Raw genomic sequence first — 16,067 nt, 5'->3', positions numbered from 1 at the left:
CACATTTACTTGTTTCTTTTACCTATTTATAAATTTTACAGCAACTCTTAAAATTTTCAACTCTTTTAACAACTATTAACTATTTTAACAACTTTCATGCATTTCGGCAAAATTTTTGTTGGCTAGCAGTCCTTTATGGCTTCATAACAGAAGTTTAAGGAATGTTCAGTCTGTCTCACCCCAGTTTGTGAGAAGACAAGGGACATCTTGAGGAAAAATATCCACAAGATAGATGAAAGATAAAAGGCTAACAGTCAGAATATATGAATCAATAAGAAAAACACAACCCAAATGAAAAATAGGCAAAGAACATGAACAGGGAATTCATAGAATCAGAAATACCATTGACCAGCAAACATAATGAAACATTTTCAACATTACTAATAATCAAGAAAATACAAAATATAACAGCAGTAAGATGTTTATATTCACAAAATTTATTACCAGATAGTTAAAAATAACGACAGCACTTGTGACGGTGTTTCTGCAGTCAAAGCTTTCATAGAGTACAATGTTGGTGTGAATGTAAATTGGTACAGATTTTGGATACGCAATTTGGCTGTATTGATCAAGGTTCAAATGCATGTATACCCTTTGAGGTAGCGGGGAAGTGGGGAGGACTGTAAGGGACTAGGGAGATGGACATACAGGGAGAAATCTGTGGGACTGGGAGTGATTAGAAGGGAGTGGAATTGACTGGGCTAGAAAGGGACAAGGACCTGGAGGAACCAAGGGTACCTTGAAGAGATTGGGGGAAATGAGTATAAATGACAGTGAAAGGACTGAGAGGAATTTGAAATGAGTGGGAAGGACTGAAGAAACTTGATAAGAAGGACTTGAAGGGAAAGAGAGGGGCTGGCAGGGATTTTGAAGGGGAAATGGAGACAATTGCCCATCAGTTAACTGACTGAGAGCCACTGGCAAGTAAGGCCTGTAACACAGAGCAAGTCCCCTGCGAAAGAATGAGGTTTGTTCGCCAACAGGAAACAATAATTTTCAAAGAGGTACAAACTGTGCCTTGCAGAGTTCTTTTACTTCCTCTCATCTTGGCTTTGTTATTGCATTGTAGTTTGTTTCTAAAATGCAACCTGAGATCTTTGGAGACACCTTAATCTAAAGTCCAGTGGTTTATATCTTGGTCATCAGAGGCCATGTGACCTTAAGGTGCAAAATAGACATTTCAGCGGCCTTTAGTAGAACCTTCCTTTGTCACTCTTAAAATTCAGGAAACTGTCCCAAATCCTGGGTAAGCATGAGTGGACACTTTCTATGTAGTGGACTGCAGGCATTCCACTTCCCTCTTGGTTTAAGGAAGGTATTCTTTTAGGAAGTAGAGGGCCCTTTGTCACTAGCTTTCTTTGTGGTTCATGCAGTTTTCTGCCCAGTGAATCAGGGCAACCTAGAGAGCAAGGATCTACAAGGGAAGAGGGAGGGTTCTCAGATATACTGGGAAAATAAAAATTAATTCAAATCCTCTAGCTAACTTTTATTGGGAACTAAATATTTGGAAATATTTCCCATTCAGTATGGAAGAGACCCACTACTGCATTCAATTATACATTTTTACTTATTGTTCAAGAAATGTGAAGCTTGCTCTTACACTGTTCCAAAAGGACTCTGACTGACCCTGTCACCGATTATATGTTGGTAAAGTAAAATAGAGATGTATCACCTATCAGGCTGGATCTCTCAGTTACCATGTCTTCTAAGTCTCTGCTCAAGGTTTTAGTGCTCAGTTTTGTAGATTCAAAAACCTTTCCAGGTCTGGCCCAAGTGTGTGGTTTCAACACTGGTTCTAAATAATTTTAGTTTAACAAAGAGAACTATATTTGCTAAGAAGACTGAAATATTCATTATAGACTAGTCATGAACAATCTTTTCTCATTAAGCAGGGCTAACTGGAGACCAAAAAAAAAGAAAAAGGGAAAAAAGAAAAAGAAAAAAAAATTCTACCTGGAAACTCTTCTTCAGAACTCAACTGAAATGTCACTTTCTCTGGAATGCTTTCCCTGACATTCCTGGGAGGCATTGGATTGTCCCTGCTCCAAGGTCCCAGGGAAACTTGTATGGGAAATCCCAACACATAGTATTTTAATTAGTTGTTTACAAGTCTCTATTTCCTATTAGACTATGAACTCTAAGAGGAAAGGGAATGTGCCTTACCTACTCATTTATCTTCAACAGTATCTGGAACATAGTAGGTGCTCAATAAATATTTGTTGAACAGGAGAATAAATAAATGAATGAAATGATGGTATCAGATGTCTATTTTATAGGATATGCCTGCAAATGGACTAGAAGTCAGGCATCTCTCAGCCTGCCATGGCTGGAGGCACACTGATAAATCCTTCCTCCTCAGCTTCTTTTTTTCCAGACTCCTCAAGGACAATCACCCCTTCCACTAGTAGTTGTTTATCCTATACTCTTCTGTTTTGTTTGAATTTACAAATGGATTTTTTCCTGATTTTATTTACATAGAGGCCACTTAGTCTCACCACTTAGCTATCTCCAAACCACAATATAGGATGAATTATTTCTCGGAGAGTCTTTGAGAAGAAACATGTTCTCTATAGGCTGTGTTCCCTGCAGACTACACCTCTGACCTAGTCTCCAGACATTTAGCCCATCTCACCTTTGGATCTGTTTACTTCTGTCCACCAACTGCATTCCCTAGGCATTCTGACCATGTTACCACACTCCAATTCTTCAGGCCTAGGATAGGGATTTGAATGGGGTCATGTAGATGTTTGGATATCAATTAAGCTGAGGACAATGGGTATATATTGAGCCTGGGAAAGCCAGGGAGTGGAAATCAATTTTTAAAGGTCAAAAACAGTGAAGAAATAAGAAACTCTAGAAGCTGATTCTTAGGCAAACACAGAATAACTAATATCTCATGTTCCATGTTAGAGCAAGGTTGGAAGCCTGAGTATGGATGGGTCTGAGCCTATAAATGTGTATGCTTACATGGCCTTGCTGAGCTGAGAGGAACATAAAAGGGGGAGACAACTCCAGAATAGGGAAAAAATGAGAGGGTGAGTCACAGCTTGATTGATTGGAAGATTCTTTGGGCCCTGGTATTTCAAGAATGTAGCAGAACTCAGTAGACTCAAATGTTTCAACATTGCCTTTTTTTGTGTGTAATTCCTACCTGAATTCCAGTTGATTATTCAGCATGCCTTCTGCATGCTGCTGAATTGCAAGCTCTGTAAGGTCATGCTCATTCCTTTATCCTCAATACCATCACCTGGAATAGTGGCTCTCAACAAGTACTTGCTGAAAGGATCAATAGATTGTTATGTATGGGTAGATGGATGTATGAAAGAATTTGTATTGGTCCAGTTTACAGTGCATGCTCTTAGTTCCTGCACCAATTTCTGATTCTCTCTGTGACAGGTCCCTTTCTCTATACACCTTCCCCCTCTTAACTCTGCAAGTTCTTAGTCATTTGTTTCAAATGCCCTAATGTTGAAGACTGGCTACTTATTAACTAGACCGTTGCACCACTCACTCTTGTAGCCTTAAATTAATTTGGGTTAATTCTTAACTGTTTCCCTTCTGTACGTGTGTCATTTAATGGTTTGCTTTTATCAGAATTTCCCCAATTTCCTGTGCATTTGTGGTTTTCTACAGGAGCTCTCTACCCAAGACCTCCAGCAGCCACACCAGATGATTGTGGGCGCTTGAGTTTTCTATGAGGCCTCTCCTGCTGTGCTGGGTCTCCACCAACTGGTGCCCAACCAAACATTCCCACCCAAGGTTATATGCTAGAGAAGGAAGAATGCCTTCCCCACAGCCAGTTCTTGGTGAAATGAAGAACTGCTGATATAGCAAAGTCCTAAAAAGAAGAAAGATTACTCTACAGTTGCTAAAGGTTGGTGACATAATTTTTCTCCAATTCAGTGAAAGCTGTACATGTTTGCTTTCTTTCCATGAATTCCATTGGTGTATTCTCTCCAAATGACCTTTGGAATAAATAGAAAAGAAAGATTTTAAATTGATAGAATAAGCTTCACTGGGGCAGAGAGTTTATCCTTTGATTCTCCAGCATCTAACATGGTGTTCAATAATATGCTCAGTAAATATTTGATGAAGGAAGAAGAAAAAGAAAGGAGGGAAGGAGGGAGAGATGGAGAAAAGGAGGGAGGTGAAAAAGAGAAAAGGATTAAAGAATGGGTATGAATGAAAAAAATGTTAATATATTATTCAGAAATAACCTGATGATACTATAGATGTGTTTTCAAAGTTAATTATGTGTATTATCACTGACACATAGAATCAATTAAACAAAATAAGTCACTTTGAAAAATGAAGTCTATTTATAAGGATGAAATTATAGTAGAAAACCATAATAACAAATGTAATCTTTGGAATTTAAGCATAAACAGCAGCAATAATATTTTAAGATAGATTTAAAATGCTGTAATACAACAGCCATTTTTTCTGTCTCTTTTAAAAAGAAAACTAAAATGTCCAAGAACTTTATTTCTCATCTACAAACAGATGTTTTATGGATAAATGCAAGTTGATTGCAGAGGTGATTGAATTGACTGCAACTGATCAGTTTGGCATTCAGAAAACATCAACTATCAGAAATGATGTGCAAAGGAAATTTGCAAATATCTAGGCTTCCTGCCGTTGAGAGAGATTAGCCACACAGTAATTCAGCAAAAGCTCAAAACTACTTGTATGTCAAGGAAAAAAACATTTCAGTGCAAGAAAAGAAAAAGATTAAAGAATTAGCATGTTTTTGGTATCAGTCTTTCATTTATTTGAGATCATGCAGCTACACAATACAGATCTAGAGAACCAACTTTAAATGACACGTATTTTGCAAAAGAATACACCACCACAGTGGAGGAAGAAGGAGAGTAGTTAACACATAGAATGTTTATTAAATCAAGATCTTCTTCAGCAGTTGAGATAGTAATTTATATTAAAGAATTATGTTAATGTTAGTGAGAGTCACTACAATTTTCCATGTTATTTTAATTGGAGAGAAATAAAATATAGCCTAGGAGAAAAATCTAAAAACATCTCTAAACCAAATTCAGAGCACCTTCCCTTTTTTTAAAAATATAATTTTCTTGAGATTTTTCACATACCATACAATTATCCAAAGATCCAAAGTGTACAATCAGTTGTCCACGGTACCATCACACAGCTGTGCATCCATCACCACAATTATTTTTTTTCTATTTTTAGAACATTTTCATTACACCAGAAAAGAAATAAAGACAAAAAAGGAAACTCAAATCCTCCCACACCCCTAACCACCCCCTGCCCGTTATTGACTCATAGTCTTGGTATAATACATTTGTTACTGTTGATGAAAGAATGTTAAAATACTACTAACTGTAGTATATAGTTTGCAATAGGTATATTTTTTTCCTATATGCCCCTCTATTGTTGACTTCTGGTTATAGTGTCATACATTTGTTCTAATTCATGAAAGAGATTTCTAATGTTTGTACAGTTAATCATGGACATTGCCCACCACAAGATTCACTGTTTTATACATTCCCATCTTTTAACCTCCAACTTTCCTTCTGGTGACATACATGACTCTGAGTTTCCCCTTTCCACCACATTCAGCACTGTTAGTTATTCTCACAACGTGCTACCGTCGCCTCTGTCCATTTCCAAACATTTAAGTTCAACCTAGTTGAACATTCTGCTCATAATAAGCAACTGCTCCCCATTCTTTAGCCTCATTCTATATCCTGGTAACTTGTATTTCATGTATATAAGTTTCATATTATGATTAGTTCATATCAGTAAGACCCTGTAATATTTGTCCTTACGTGTCTGCTTATTTCACTCAATATAGTGCCTCAAGGTTTCTTCATCAACCCGTTTTTTTAAAACAGTTTTGTTCACACACCATACATTCTGTCCTAAGTAAACAATCGACAGTTCCCTGTATAATCACGTATTTATCCATTCACCACCATCACCACTATCTATATAAGGACATCTCCATTACTTCCACAAAGAAGGAGGAAGAGTCAAAGGAGGTAGAGAGACAAAAGAAAAAGAAAAAAGTAAGAGAAAAAAAACTGACAGCTAGGAAGCAACAAAAGGAAAGATAAAATTAAACTAAAGTAGAATAAAGAGTTAGACAACATCACCAATGCCAAGAGTCCCATACCCCTCCCTTATGTCCCCCTCTTATATGCATTTAGCTTTGGTGTATTGCCTTTGTTACATTAAAGGAAGTGTAATGCAATGTTTATGTTAACTATAGCCTCTAGTTTGCATTGATTGTATTTTTTTCCACAATACCACCCTATTTTTAACATCTTGCAGGGTTGATGTTCATTTGTTCTCCCTCATGTAAAATCATGTTTGTACATTTTATCACAATTGTTGAGCACTCTAGGTTTCACTGAGTTATATAGTCCCAGTCTTTATCTTTCCTCTTTCCTTCTGGTGTCCCACATGCTCCTAACCTTCCTCTTTCACCCATACTCACAGTCATCTTTGTTCAGTGTACTTACATTGCTGTGCTACAAACACCAAAAATTATGTTCCAAACCTCTCACTCCTGTCTTTTCCTATCTGTCTGTAGTACTTCCTTTAGAATTTCCTGTAGAGCAGGTATCTTGTTCACAAACTTTCTCATTGTCTGTTTGTGTGTAGGATTTCAGGTATCTTGTTCTCCAATTCCTGAGTATTTTCTTCTGCCTCTTGAGATCTGCTGTTGTATATCTCCATTGTGTGTCTTTCATCTCTTGTGTTGTGCCTTTCATTTCCATAGATTCTGCCAGTTGTTTTTTCAAACTTTTGATTTCTACTTCGTGTTCACCATTGTTTTCATTGTATTCCTCATCTCTTTTGCCTTATCTTCCTTAAATTTCTTGAATTGATTTAGCATTAGTTGTTTCAATTCCTGTATCTCAGTTGAAGTGTAAGTTTGTTCCTTTGACTGGGCCATATCTTCATTTTTCTTAGTATTGGTTGTAGTTTTCTATTGTCTAGGCATCTGGTTTCCTTGGTTACCCCAATCAGGTTTTCCCAGACCAGAACAGGCTCAGGTCTCAGAAGGGGGCAATATTCAGTATCAGGTTTCCCTGAGGGTGTGTCTTAGAAGATTGACACACCTGTGTGACCTCTAGCCACTGTGCTTTTCCTAATCCGGCCAGCAGGTGGTGCCTGTCAGCCTGTCTCTCCTGACTGGTGTAAGGAGGTGTGACTCCCTTAGTTCCTGTTTTGGCTGTTTTCCTCCAGGCTCTGGGGTCTGGTTCTGAGTGGAAGGCCAGTAGTAGAGCTGGGCACCACCTCTTCCTCTTAGGGAAGATACACTCCCTAGGCAGTTATCATCAGCATTTAAATAGGTTCTTTGTCTCTATGACTCTGCTATCTCTACCTTTGTCTGAGTCAGAGCACTGCAAGCTGAAAATGGCTGAGGTTTTCTCCACTGAGCCACTCAGGTTGAGAGAGAGAAAAAGGGACAGAAAGCCCCCTTTCAGAGCCAATCCATGGGCCCCCAATTTCACTCACTGGCTAGAGGTAACACCTGGTCTTCTGGCTTCCCCCTCCTGGGACAAATGAGTCTCTGGTTCTTTAAGGTCAGTCATCACTAAAAGCCTCTGTCTGCTTATTGGGGATTTGTAGCTTGTATTGAGCAGTCCACATTTGTTAATTAAACCCCAGTTGGAGCTGGACTGAGGTATATTCAGTTGTTCAGAGAGTGCTGCTTTCTACCACAGTGAGGTTTTGCCATTCAGCCTGCCATGGGGGTAGGGGGCTCCCAGCTTGGGTCCACAGTTTTTACCTACAGATTTTATGCTGCAATCTTAGCCATTCCACCCATTCCAGATTGATGTACAATGTGTGGACAGTCAAGGTTGTCCCCTAGCAGTTATTCTTGATTATTTATTAGTTGTTTCTGGTTGTTTATTAGTTGTTGCAGGGGGACTAACTAACTTCCACTCCTCTCTATGCTGCCATCTTGCCACCTCTTGCACCTTCCCTTTTGACACTAGCTTTGCAAATATTGTGTCAGTGAGTAGTATGATATGGTGAGTTGAAGAGTTTGCTAGAGTAATTTATCATGATCAACGCAAGTGTATGATAAAAGAGAACTGTAGATACTGTTTCTAGACAATGACTGGTTACCTAGCAGAACTTATAAATGCATCATCTTAGCTTCTGCAGATTGTTTCCAAAATTAGAGTAAGATGACTAAGGCTCTGATGTGCAATAAATTTTACCTTTGAGACTGATGACTGAAATTCAGCTTATGGTAATTTTTTCCCTTTTACCACTAGTACTGCTATTTCACATGTACTTATCTTTAAATCAAATTACTTTCTTTTTAACTAAAATATATTGTAAGAGGAAACAGTAGATATTGCCACCTAAAATCATCCCTAATAGACATTGTTTGGAAAACACTTCAATAGCAAAGTAATGATGATGATGATGATGATGTTAAGATTATTTAAAAACTAACAGACTTCTTAGTTAGCCATGAGAGACTTCTGGTTGACCAAAATGGTGGAGTAAGATGCTCCAGGGTGATCTTCCCCCACAGAATCTTACAAAAAACAGCAAAAACTGGCATAAACATCTTCCTCAAAACTCTGAAAAACAGTTAGTGGGTTGCAGTAGCCGGGCAAATGCCAAATCAAGAAAATGAAGCTTTAAAAACAGTAGGAGAAACTTGTGATGCCATTTCTGGTCCCTCCCCACAGCAACTTCCTCAGTGGTATGGAGCCACTGTGGGTCCCTGACTCTGTTCTGGAGGGAGTAGAGTAACCCCTATGCTTACACTGGGGTGCCTGTATGTCAGTACCAATCTATCAGTTGTGGCATGAAAGACTGAATCAGGAAATTCATCTCTAGCTCACCCTCCCAGAACTTGATCTGCAGGCAGAAGCAGCTTGCAGAGAGCTAAAGCAGTTTAAGAACTAATTAAGGCAAAGCAGCCTGGAGCAAAGGATTACCAGCCTTAAGATATATAGCAGGAACATTATCCATATGGGAGGGTAGGTAATTATTTCATAGGGAGTAGAGGGGACATTCAGTTTCCTCTAAACAGGGAAATTCCTAAGGTCACAAGCAAGCACAAGCCCAGGACAAGACACAGACTCAAAAGATAGAGTAGACCCTACACCTCACTTTCACCTCAGGCTGATCTTCTTCTAGGAGAGCTAAAATCTGAAGAACACAAGCCAGTGCAGAGCCAAAGACTGTAAGAAGTATTTTTAAATTGGTTTCTTGGGTTTTGTTAGTCCTGGCACTCAAGGAAATTTCTGTCGTATCACTTGATGGCTGCAAAATTAAGGAACAGATAGCTCAGGGACTAAATCCCAGAGTAAACACTTTAAAATATTGAAATGTACAGTGTGCAATAAAATATTACAATACAAAGAAACAGGAAATGATGTTCCATACAAATGAACAAGATAAAAATTCAGAAACCATCAGTGAAGAAGACAAGCTTTTAGACATACCAAATACTTCTTTAAAAAAAAGATCTTCAGTATGCTCAAGGAGATAAAGGAAATCACAAAGAACTAAAGTATATCAGGAAAACGATGAAGGAACAATATAAGACTCTCAATAAGAGAGAGAATTTTTTTTAAAAAGGAACCAAACAGAAAATGTGGGGGTTGAAGACCACAACAACTGAAATTTAAAATTCCCTAGAAGGTTTCAACATCATATTGGAGCTTGCATAAGAAAGAATCAGTAAACTCAAAGATAAGACAAATGAAATGATTCAGGCTAAGAAGCAGAATGGAAAAAAAAAGTGAACAGAGCCTGAGAGACCTCTGGGACCATGAAGCATAACAATATATGCATTATGGGAGTCCCAGAAAGAGAAGAAAGTGAGAAAAGGGCAGAAGGACTATTCAAAGAAATAATAGCAGAAAACTTTCTAAATTTAATGAAAGACATGAATAAGCACATCTAAAAAGTCCAAAGAACCCTAACCAGGAAAAACTTGAGGGGAACCATGCCCAGATTCATAATAGTCAAATTTTCAAACATCAAGGACAAGGAGGGAGTTCTGAAACTTGCAAGAGAAAAAACAATGTATTATGTAAAAAGGAATTCCAATAAGATTAAGCTCCAATTTCTCAACAGAAACCATGGAGGCAAGAAGGCAGTGGGATGAAATGTTTGAAGTGCTGAAAGGAAACTATTGCCAACCAATAATTTTATATCCAGTGAGCTATTTCAAAAATGAAGCAGAAATTAAGACATTCCAAGATTAAAAAAAAAAGCTGAGGGAGTCTGTCACCACTAGACTTAATGGTAACTACAAAGAAAATATCTGAAAAATATATACAGAAAGAAATGAGAAGGAGCTCAAAATGATACAGTACAAAAGATCAAATTAATATTAAAGCAGATATTGAGGGTCAAAAAAGGTATAAGGCAAAGACCAAATAGAAAAATGGCAGAAGAAAATCATGTATTATCCATATTTCCTTTAAATATAAGTGGTATAAACTCTCCAGTCAAAAGTCAGAGACTGGCAGAATGGATAAACAAACATGACTGAACTATTTTACAAGAGACTCATGTTAAATTCAAAGACATAAGTAGGCTGAAAGTGAAAGGATAGGAAAAATATATACCATGCAAATAGTAACCAAACCAAAAGAGAGCTGCAGTAGTTATAGTAATCAGATAAAATGGACTTTAAGTTAACAATGGTTACAAAGGACAAAGAAGGTCACTGTATACTGATAAAGGGTTCAATTCAACAAGAAGACATAATAATTATAAGCACATGCACCTAATGGCAGAATAAAAATATATGAAGCAAACATTGACAGATTTGAAAGGAGAAATAGATAGTTCTACACTAATAGTAGAAGACTTCAATATACTACTTTCAGTAATAAATGGAACATCTAGACAGGATCAATAAAGAAACAGAAGACTTGAATGATACTTTAAACCAACTAGATGTAACAGACATGTATAGAACACTTCTCCCAACAGCAGCAGAATACACATTCCACTCTAGTGCACATGGGTCTTTCTCCAGGTCAGACCATATGTTCTGTCATAAAACAAGTCTCAACAAATTGAAAAATATTGAAATTATACAATGTATCTTCTCTTGCCACAATGGAATGAAGGTAGAAATAAATAACAGAGGGACAACTAGAAAATTCACAAATGTGTGGAAATTAAACAATGCCCTCTTAAACAACCAATGGGTCAAAGAAGAAACAACAAGGGAAATTAGGAAAATCATGAGGTAATGAAAATGAAACATACCACAACTTTTGGAATAAACCAAAGGAAGTACTAAAAGCAAAATTTATAGCTCCAACAACTTACTTTAAAAAAGAAGATCTCAAATCAGAGACCTAACCTCACACCTGGAAAATCTACATAAAGAAGAGCAAACAAAAAACAAAGTTAACAGAACAAAGGAAATAACTAAGATTAGAGCAGAGATAAATGAAAAAGAGAATAAACAATAGAGAAAATCAACAAACTAAAAGTTTGTTCTTTGAAAAGATCAACATAATTGCAAGACTGACAAAGAGAAAGAGAGCTGGGGGATGCAAATAGCTAGTCAGAAATGAGAGGGGGACATTCTTACCAATCCCATAGAAATAAAAAGGATTAGAAGAGAATACTATGAAAAAATTGTATGCCAACAAATTAGATAACCTAGATAAATGGATAAATTCCTAGAAACACACAAACTACCTACACTGACTCAAGAAGAAATGAAAGATCTCAACAGAACAATAATTGAAAAGAGATTGAATCAATAATCAAAAACCTCCCAACAACAGAAAGCCCAGGATCAGATGGCTTTACTGGTAAATTTCATCAGACGTTCCAAGAAGAATTAGCCTCAATACTGCTTAAACTTTTCCAAGAAATTGAAGAAGAGGGAACACTCCCTAACTCATTCTATAAGGCCAGCATCACCCTAATACCAAATCCAGGTAAAGACCTTAGAAGAAAAGAAAATTACAGACCAATATCCCTTATGAATATAGATGCAAAAATCATCAATAAAATACAAACAAACCAAATCCAAAAGCACATTCAAAGAATTATGTACCATGATCAAGTGGAATTTGTCCCAGGTATCCAAGAGAGGTCAACATAAGAAAATCAGTTAATGTAATAAACCATCTTAATGGAATGAAGGGGGAAAACCCCACATGATCATCTCAATTGATACAGAAATGACATTTGACAAAATCCAATACCCTTTCTTCATAAAAACACTTTAAAAACTAGGAACAGAAGAAAACTTCCTCAACATGATAAAAGGCATATGTGAAAATCCCACAGCTAACATCATACCCAATAATGAAAGGCTAAAAATGTTCCCTCTGAGATCAGCAAAAAAGACAAGGATGTCCAGTCACCGCTATTAATCAACATTGTACTGTAAGTTGTTGCCAGAGCAATTAGGCAAGAAAAATAAATAAAAGATGTCCAAATTAGAAAGGAAGTAAATCTTTCACTATTTGCATATGACATGATCCTATATAGAGAAAATCCTGAAAAATCCACAACAAAGCTACTAGAGCTAACAAATGAATTCAGCAAAGTAGTAGGGTACAAAATTGACATTCAAAAATCAGTAGTGTTTCTATGTACTTGTAATGTACAATCTGAAGAGAAATCAAGAAAAAAATTCCATTTACAATAGCAACTAAAAGATTAAAATATTTAGGAATAAATTTAACTGAGGAATTAAAGGATCTTATACATGGAAAACTGTAAAACATTGCTAAAAGAAGTCAAAGAAGACCTGAATAAATGGAAGGGCATGCTGTATTCATGGATTGGAAGACTAAATATTGTTAAGATGTCAGTTCTAGCCAAAGTGATTTACAGATTCAGTGCAATCACAATCAAAATTCCAACAGCCTTCTTTGCATAAATGGAAAGGTCAATCATTAAATTTATATGGAAGGGCAAAGAGTCCCCAAATATCCAAAGCCATCTTGAAAAAGAAAAATGAGTTGAACACACTTCCCGATATTAAAACTTATTACAACGCTATAGTAATCAAAGCAGCATAGTACTGTGACAATGGAATCAAACAACAAGTTCAGAAGTAAGCCTTCACAACTATGGAAATTGATTTTTGACAAGGGTGCCAAAGCCACTCAACTGGGAAAGAATAGTCTTTTCAACAAATGGTGCTGAGGGAAACAAGATACTCATATGCAAAAGAATGAAGTTGGAGTGTCCTATGTCACACCATGTACAAATATCAACTCAAAGTGGATGAAAGACCTAAATATAAGAACCAAAACTACAATAGAAGAAAACATAGGGAAGCCTCTTTAGGACCATGTGTTAGGCAATGGTTTCTTAGGCTTTACAGCAAAAGCACAAGTAACAAAAAAGAGATAAATGTGACTTCACCAAAATTAAAAACTTGTCTATCAAAAGACTTCATCATGAAAGTAAAAAGACAGCCTACAGATCGGAGAAAATATTTAGAAACCACATATCCAATAATACGTATAATATATCCAGAATATATAAAGAAATCCTACAACTCAACAACAAAAAGACAACCCAGTTTTAAAATGGGCAAAAGACTTGAATAGACATTTCCTCAAAGAAGATGTGTAAATGACCATGAGAAAATGCTCAACATCATTAGCCGTTAGAGAAATGCAAATCAAAACCACAGTGAGATACCATTTCACTCTCACTAGAATGGTTTCTATTAAATACACAGAAAATAGCCAGTGATAGAGAGGATATGGAGAAATAGGAATACTTGTTCATTATTGGTGGGAATGGTGCAACTGTTGTGGGAAAAAAGTGTGGCAATTCCTCAGAAAGTTGTGTAGATTTACCACAAGAATTGAAAGCAGGTACTTGAACAGGTATTTGCATATAGATGTTCATAGAAGCATTAGTCACAGTTCCCAAAAGATGGATTGCCAAGTGTCCATCAATAGGTGAATGGATAAACAAAATGTGATAGATACATACAATGGCATATTATTTAGCTGTAAAAAGGAATGAAGTTCTGATACATGCAACAATCTGGGTGAACCTAGAAGACATCATGTTGAGTCAAAGAAGCCAGAAACAAAAGGACAAATATTGTATGATCTCACTGATAGAAAATAATTTGAATAAGCAAATTCATAGGGTTGGGAACTAGAATACAGGTTACCAGTGCCCAGGGTGCACATAGGAAATAGAGAGTTGTTGCTTAATTGGTACAGTGTTTCTGTTTGGGGTGATGTAAAAGGTTTGTAATGGATGGTGATTATGGTAGTACAATGTTATGAATGTTATGGCACATCTCATGACTTCCTCAGTAAACTGTAAATTTTGGACTTTAGCCACTGTTAGACTTCTGAATTATATATATGAATTTGGTTAAAATGGGAAATTTTAGGTTTTATATATGTTACTAGAATAAAACTTTAAAAAACAAACAAACCATGGGACTGTACAACACAAACTGTGAATCCTGATGTAAACTATGGACTATAGTTAAGAATATAATTATAATAATATTTTTTCAGCAATTATAACAAAGTTACCACATTAATGCAATGTGTTTATAGGGAAAACTGTGGTGGTGGGGTTTATAGGAACTCTAGTTTCTGTGTTATTTTTTATAAACCTACAGCTTCTCTAATAAAAAATTAATTAATTTAACAAACAAACACACAAAACTAATGCTATGAGATAGATATATAGTGGTAGAGAAGAAATCAGAATCCTTAAAGCTCATGGGAAAATGTTGGGTCAACTGTATGCTCAGATTACAGTTTTCTCTTTGTGGCTTTATTTAAAAAGCAAGTTAATGTTTAAATGACATTAAATTTCAAAGTTCAGGTACTCAAGAGGAAAAGAGAGTGAAAGAGAAAAACAGTTTATGTTTTTTGCCTACTTGCTCTTTCTTACCTTGTGGAGAAGCCCCAAGAGGGCAGCAGGACACAACCACAGAGGGAACCAAAGCATGGGACAGGGGAGTAGGATCTTATTTTATCAGGAAGCAATAATTTTTTATTACAAATTTAAAAATTAGTATGCTAAGATACAAGTGCTTTGTTTCCCAACTCACATGGCAATAATTCCTGTTGGAGTTTCATATTTTCAAATAATAATCTTCTTTTCTACAATCTTGGTGTGAAGGTTTTTACCTTCTATTTATAGTGATAAAATCTCTGATTATGTTGTGTATCTTAACGAGGATATTCTTTGGTTATAGAAGTGAGAGCAATTATTGTAACACAGTAGGACTTTATCTCAGTTCATCAACATCGTTATTCTTTTCAAGTACTTCCTTTCTGATTCTCTTTTTTAGGGGGTTTTCACTTCTCCCTGACTTTGCAGTTAGATCAGCCTCACACACAACACCAGTCAGATTGACAAGGGGTTAGAGCTTTCCAGATGGGCCTCTGGACAAGAACTGCTCCTATGCTTGCCTCAAAGGGGACAACCAGGCCTGAAGCAGTGGCTAATCAGTGCCTACTTAGAAAGAACTCACTTTTACCTGCACTTTAAAAACTTGTAATATATAATTTTGACATGTGAGTGTATTTAGATATGTTCAGAAGACACAAGTTCCTTAAAAGTTCCCTTTAAAGTAAAGTTCCATAGTTGGCAGGCCTGTATGTTCTTAAAAGATTGTCTGAAAGACAGGAAAGGAAGTTGGAGAGAAATTTCCTTCAAATGAAAAGGCAGGGTAAGATTTTAAAAGCTAAGTGCCTCCCAACTCCTTAAGCATGGGCTGCCGTAGTGACTTCATCCAAAGTGTATAGTATGAAAAGGGGGGAAAAGAGTAACTTTATAGTGGAGAAGCTTGACACATTACCTCAGCCAGGTGAACAAGGTGACAATCAACAGTGGTAAGTCATGTGGACAGCATGGACCCTTAATAAGAGTGATGAGAAGGGTTCTTTACCTCTGTGGTCTTCCTCCTCCAAACCTATAACCCCTGTCTAGCCATGATAAAAACATCAGACAAGCCCAAATTGAAGGAAATTCTATAGAATACTTGTCCAGTACTCCTCAAAACTGTTAAGGTCTTCAACCAATAAAGTTCAAGTAACTGTCAGAGCCCAGAGGAGCCTAAGAAG

The 16,067-nt window shown here is 36.7% G+C and overlaps 1 protein-coding gene across 2 annotated transcripts in view; it reads left to right on the top strand.

The window, feature by feature from the left end:
• Positions 1-16,067, top strand: part of ZBTB38 (zinc finger and BTB domain containing 38) — a 153,726-nt gene that overhangs the window by 2,363 nt on the left and 135,296 nt on the right. For both annotated transcript variants that reach the window (XM_037843744.1, XM_037843729.1), the window contains exon 2: positions 3,634-3,874. The gene's annotated coding sequence lies outside the window, so the exon portion shown is untranslated. The remainder of the gene's footprint in view (positions 1-3,633; positions 3,875-16,067) is intronic.

Source organism: Choloepus didactylus, chromosome 1 (assembly GCF_015220235.1).
Source record: "Choloepus didactylus isolate mChoDid1 chromosome 1, mChoDid1.pri, whole genome shotgun sequence".
Taxonomy (NCBI): domain Eukaryota; kingdom Metazoa; phylum Chordata; class Mammalia; order Pilosa; family Megalonychidae; genus Choloepus; species Choloepus didactylus.
Note: the sequence above shows the minus strand (reverse complement) of the source record. Positions and strands in the feature narration are given on the sequence as shown.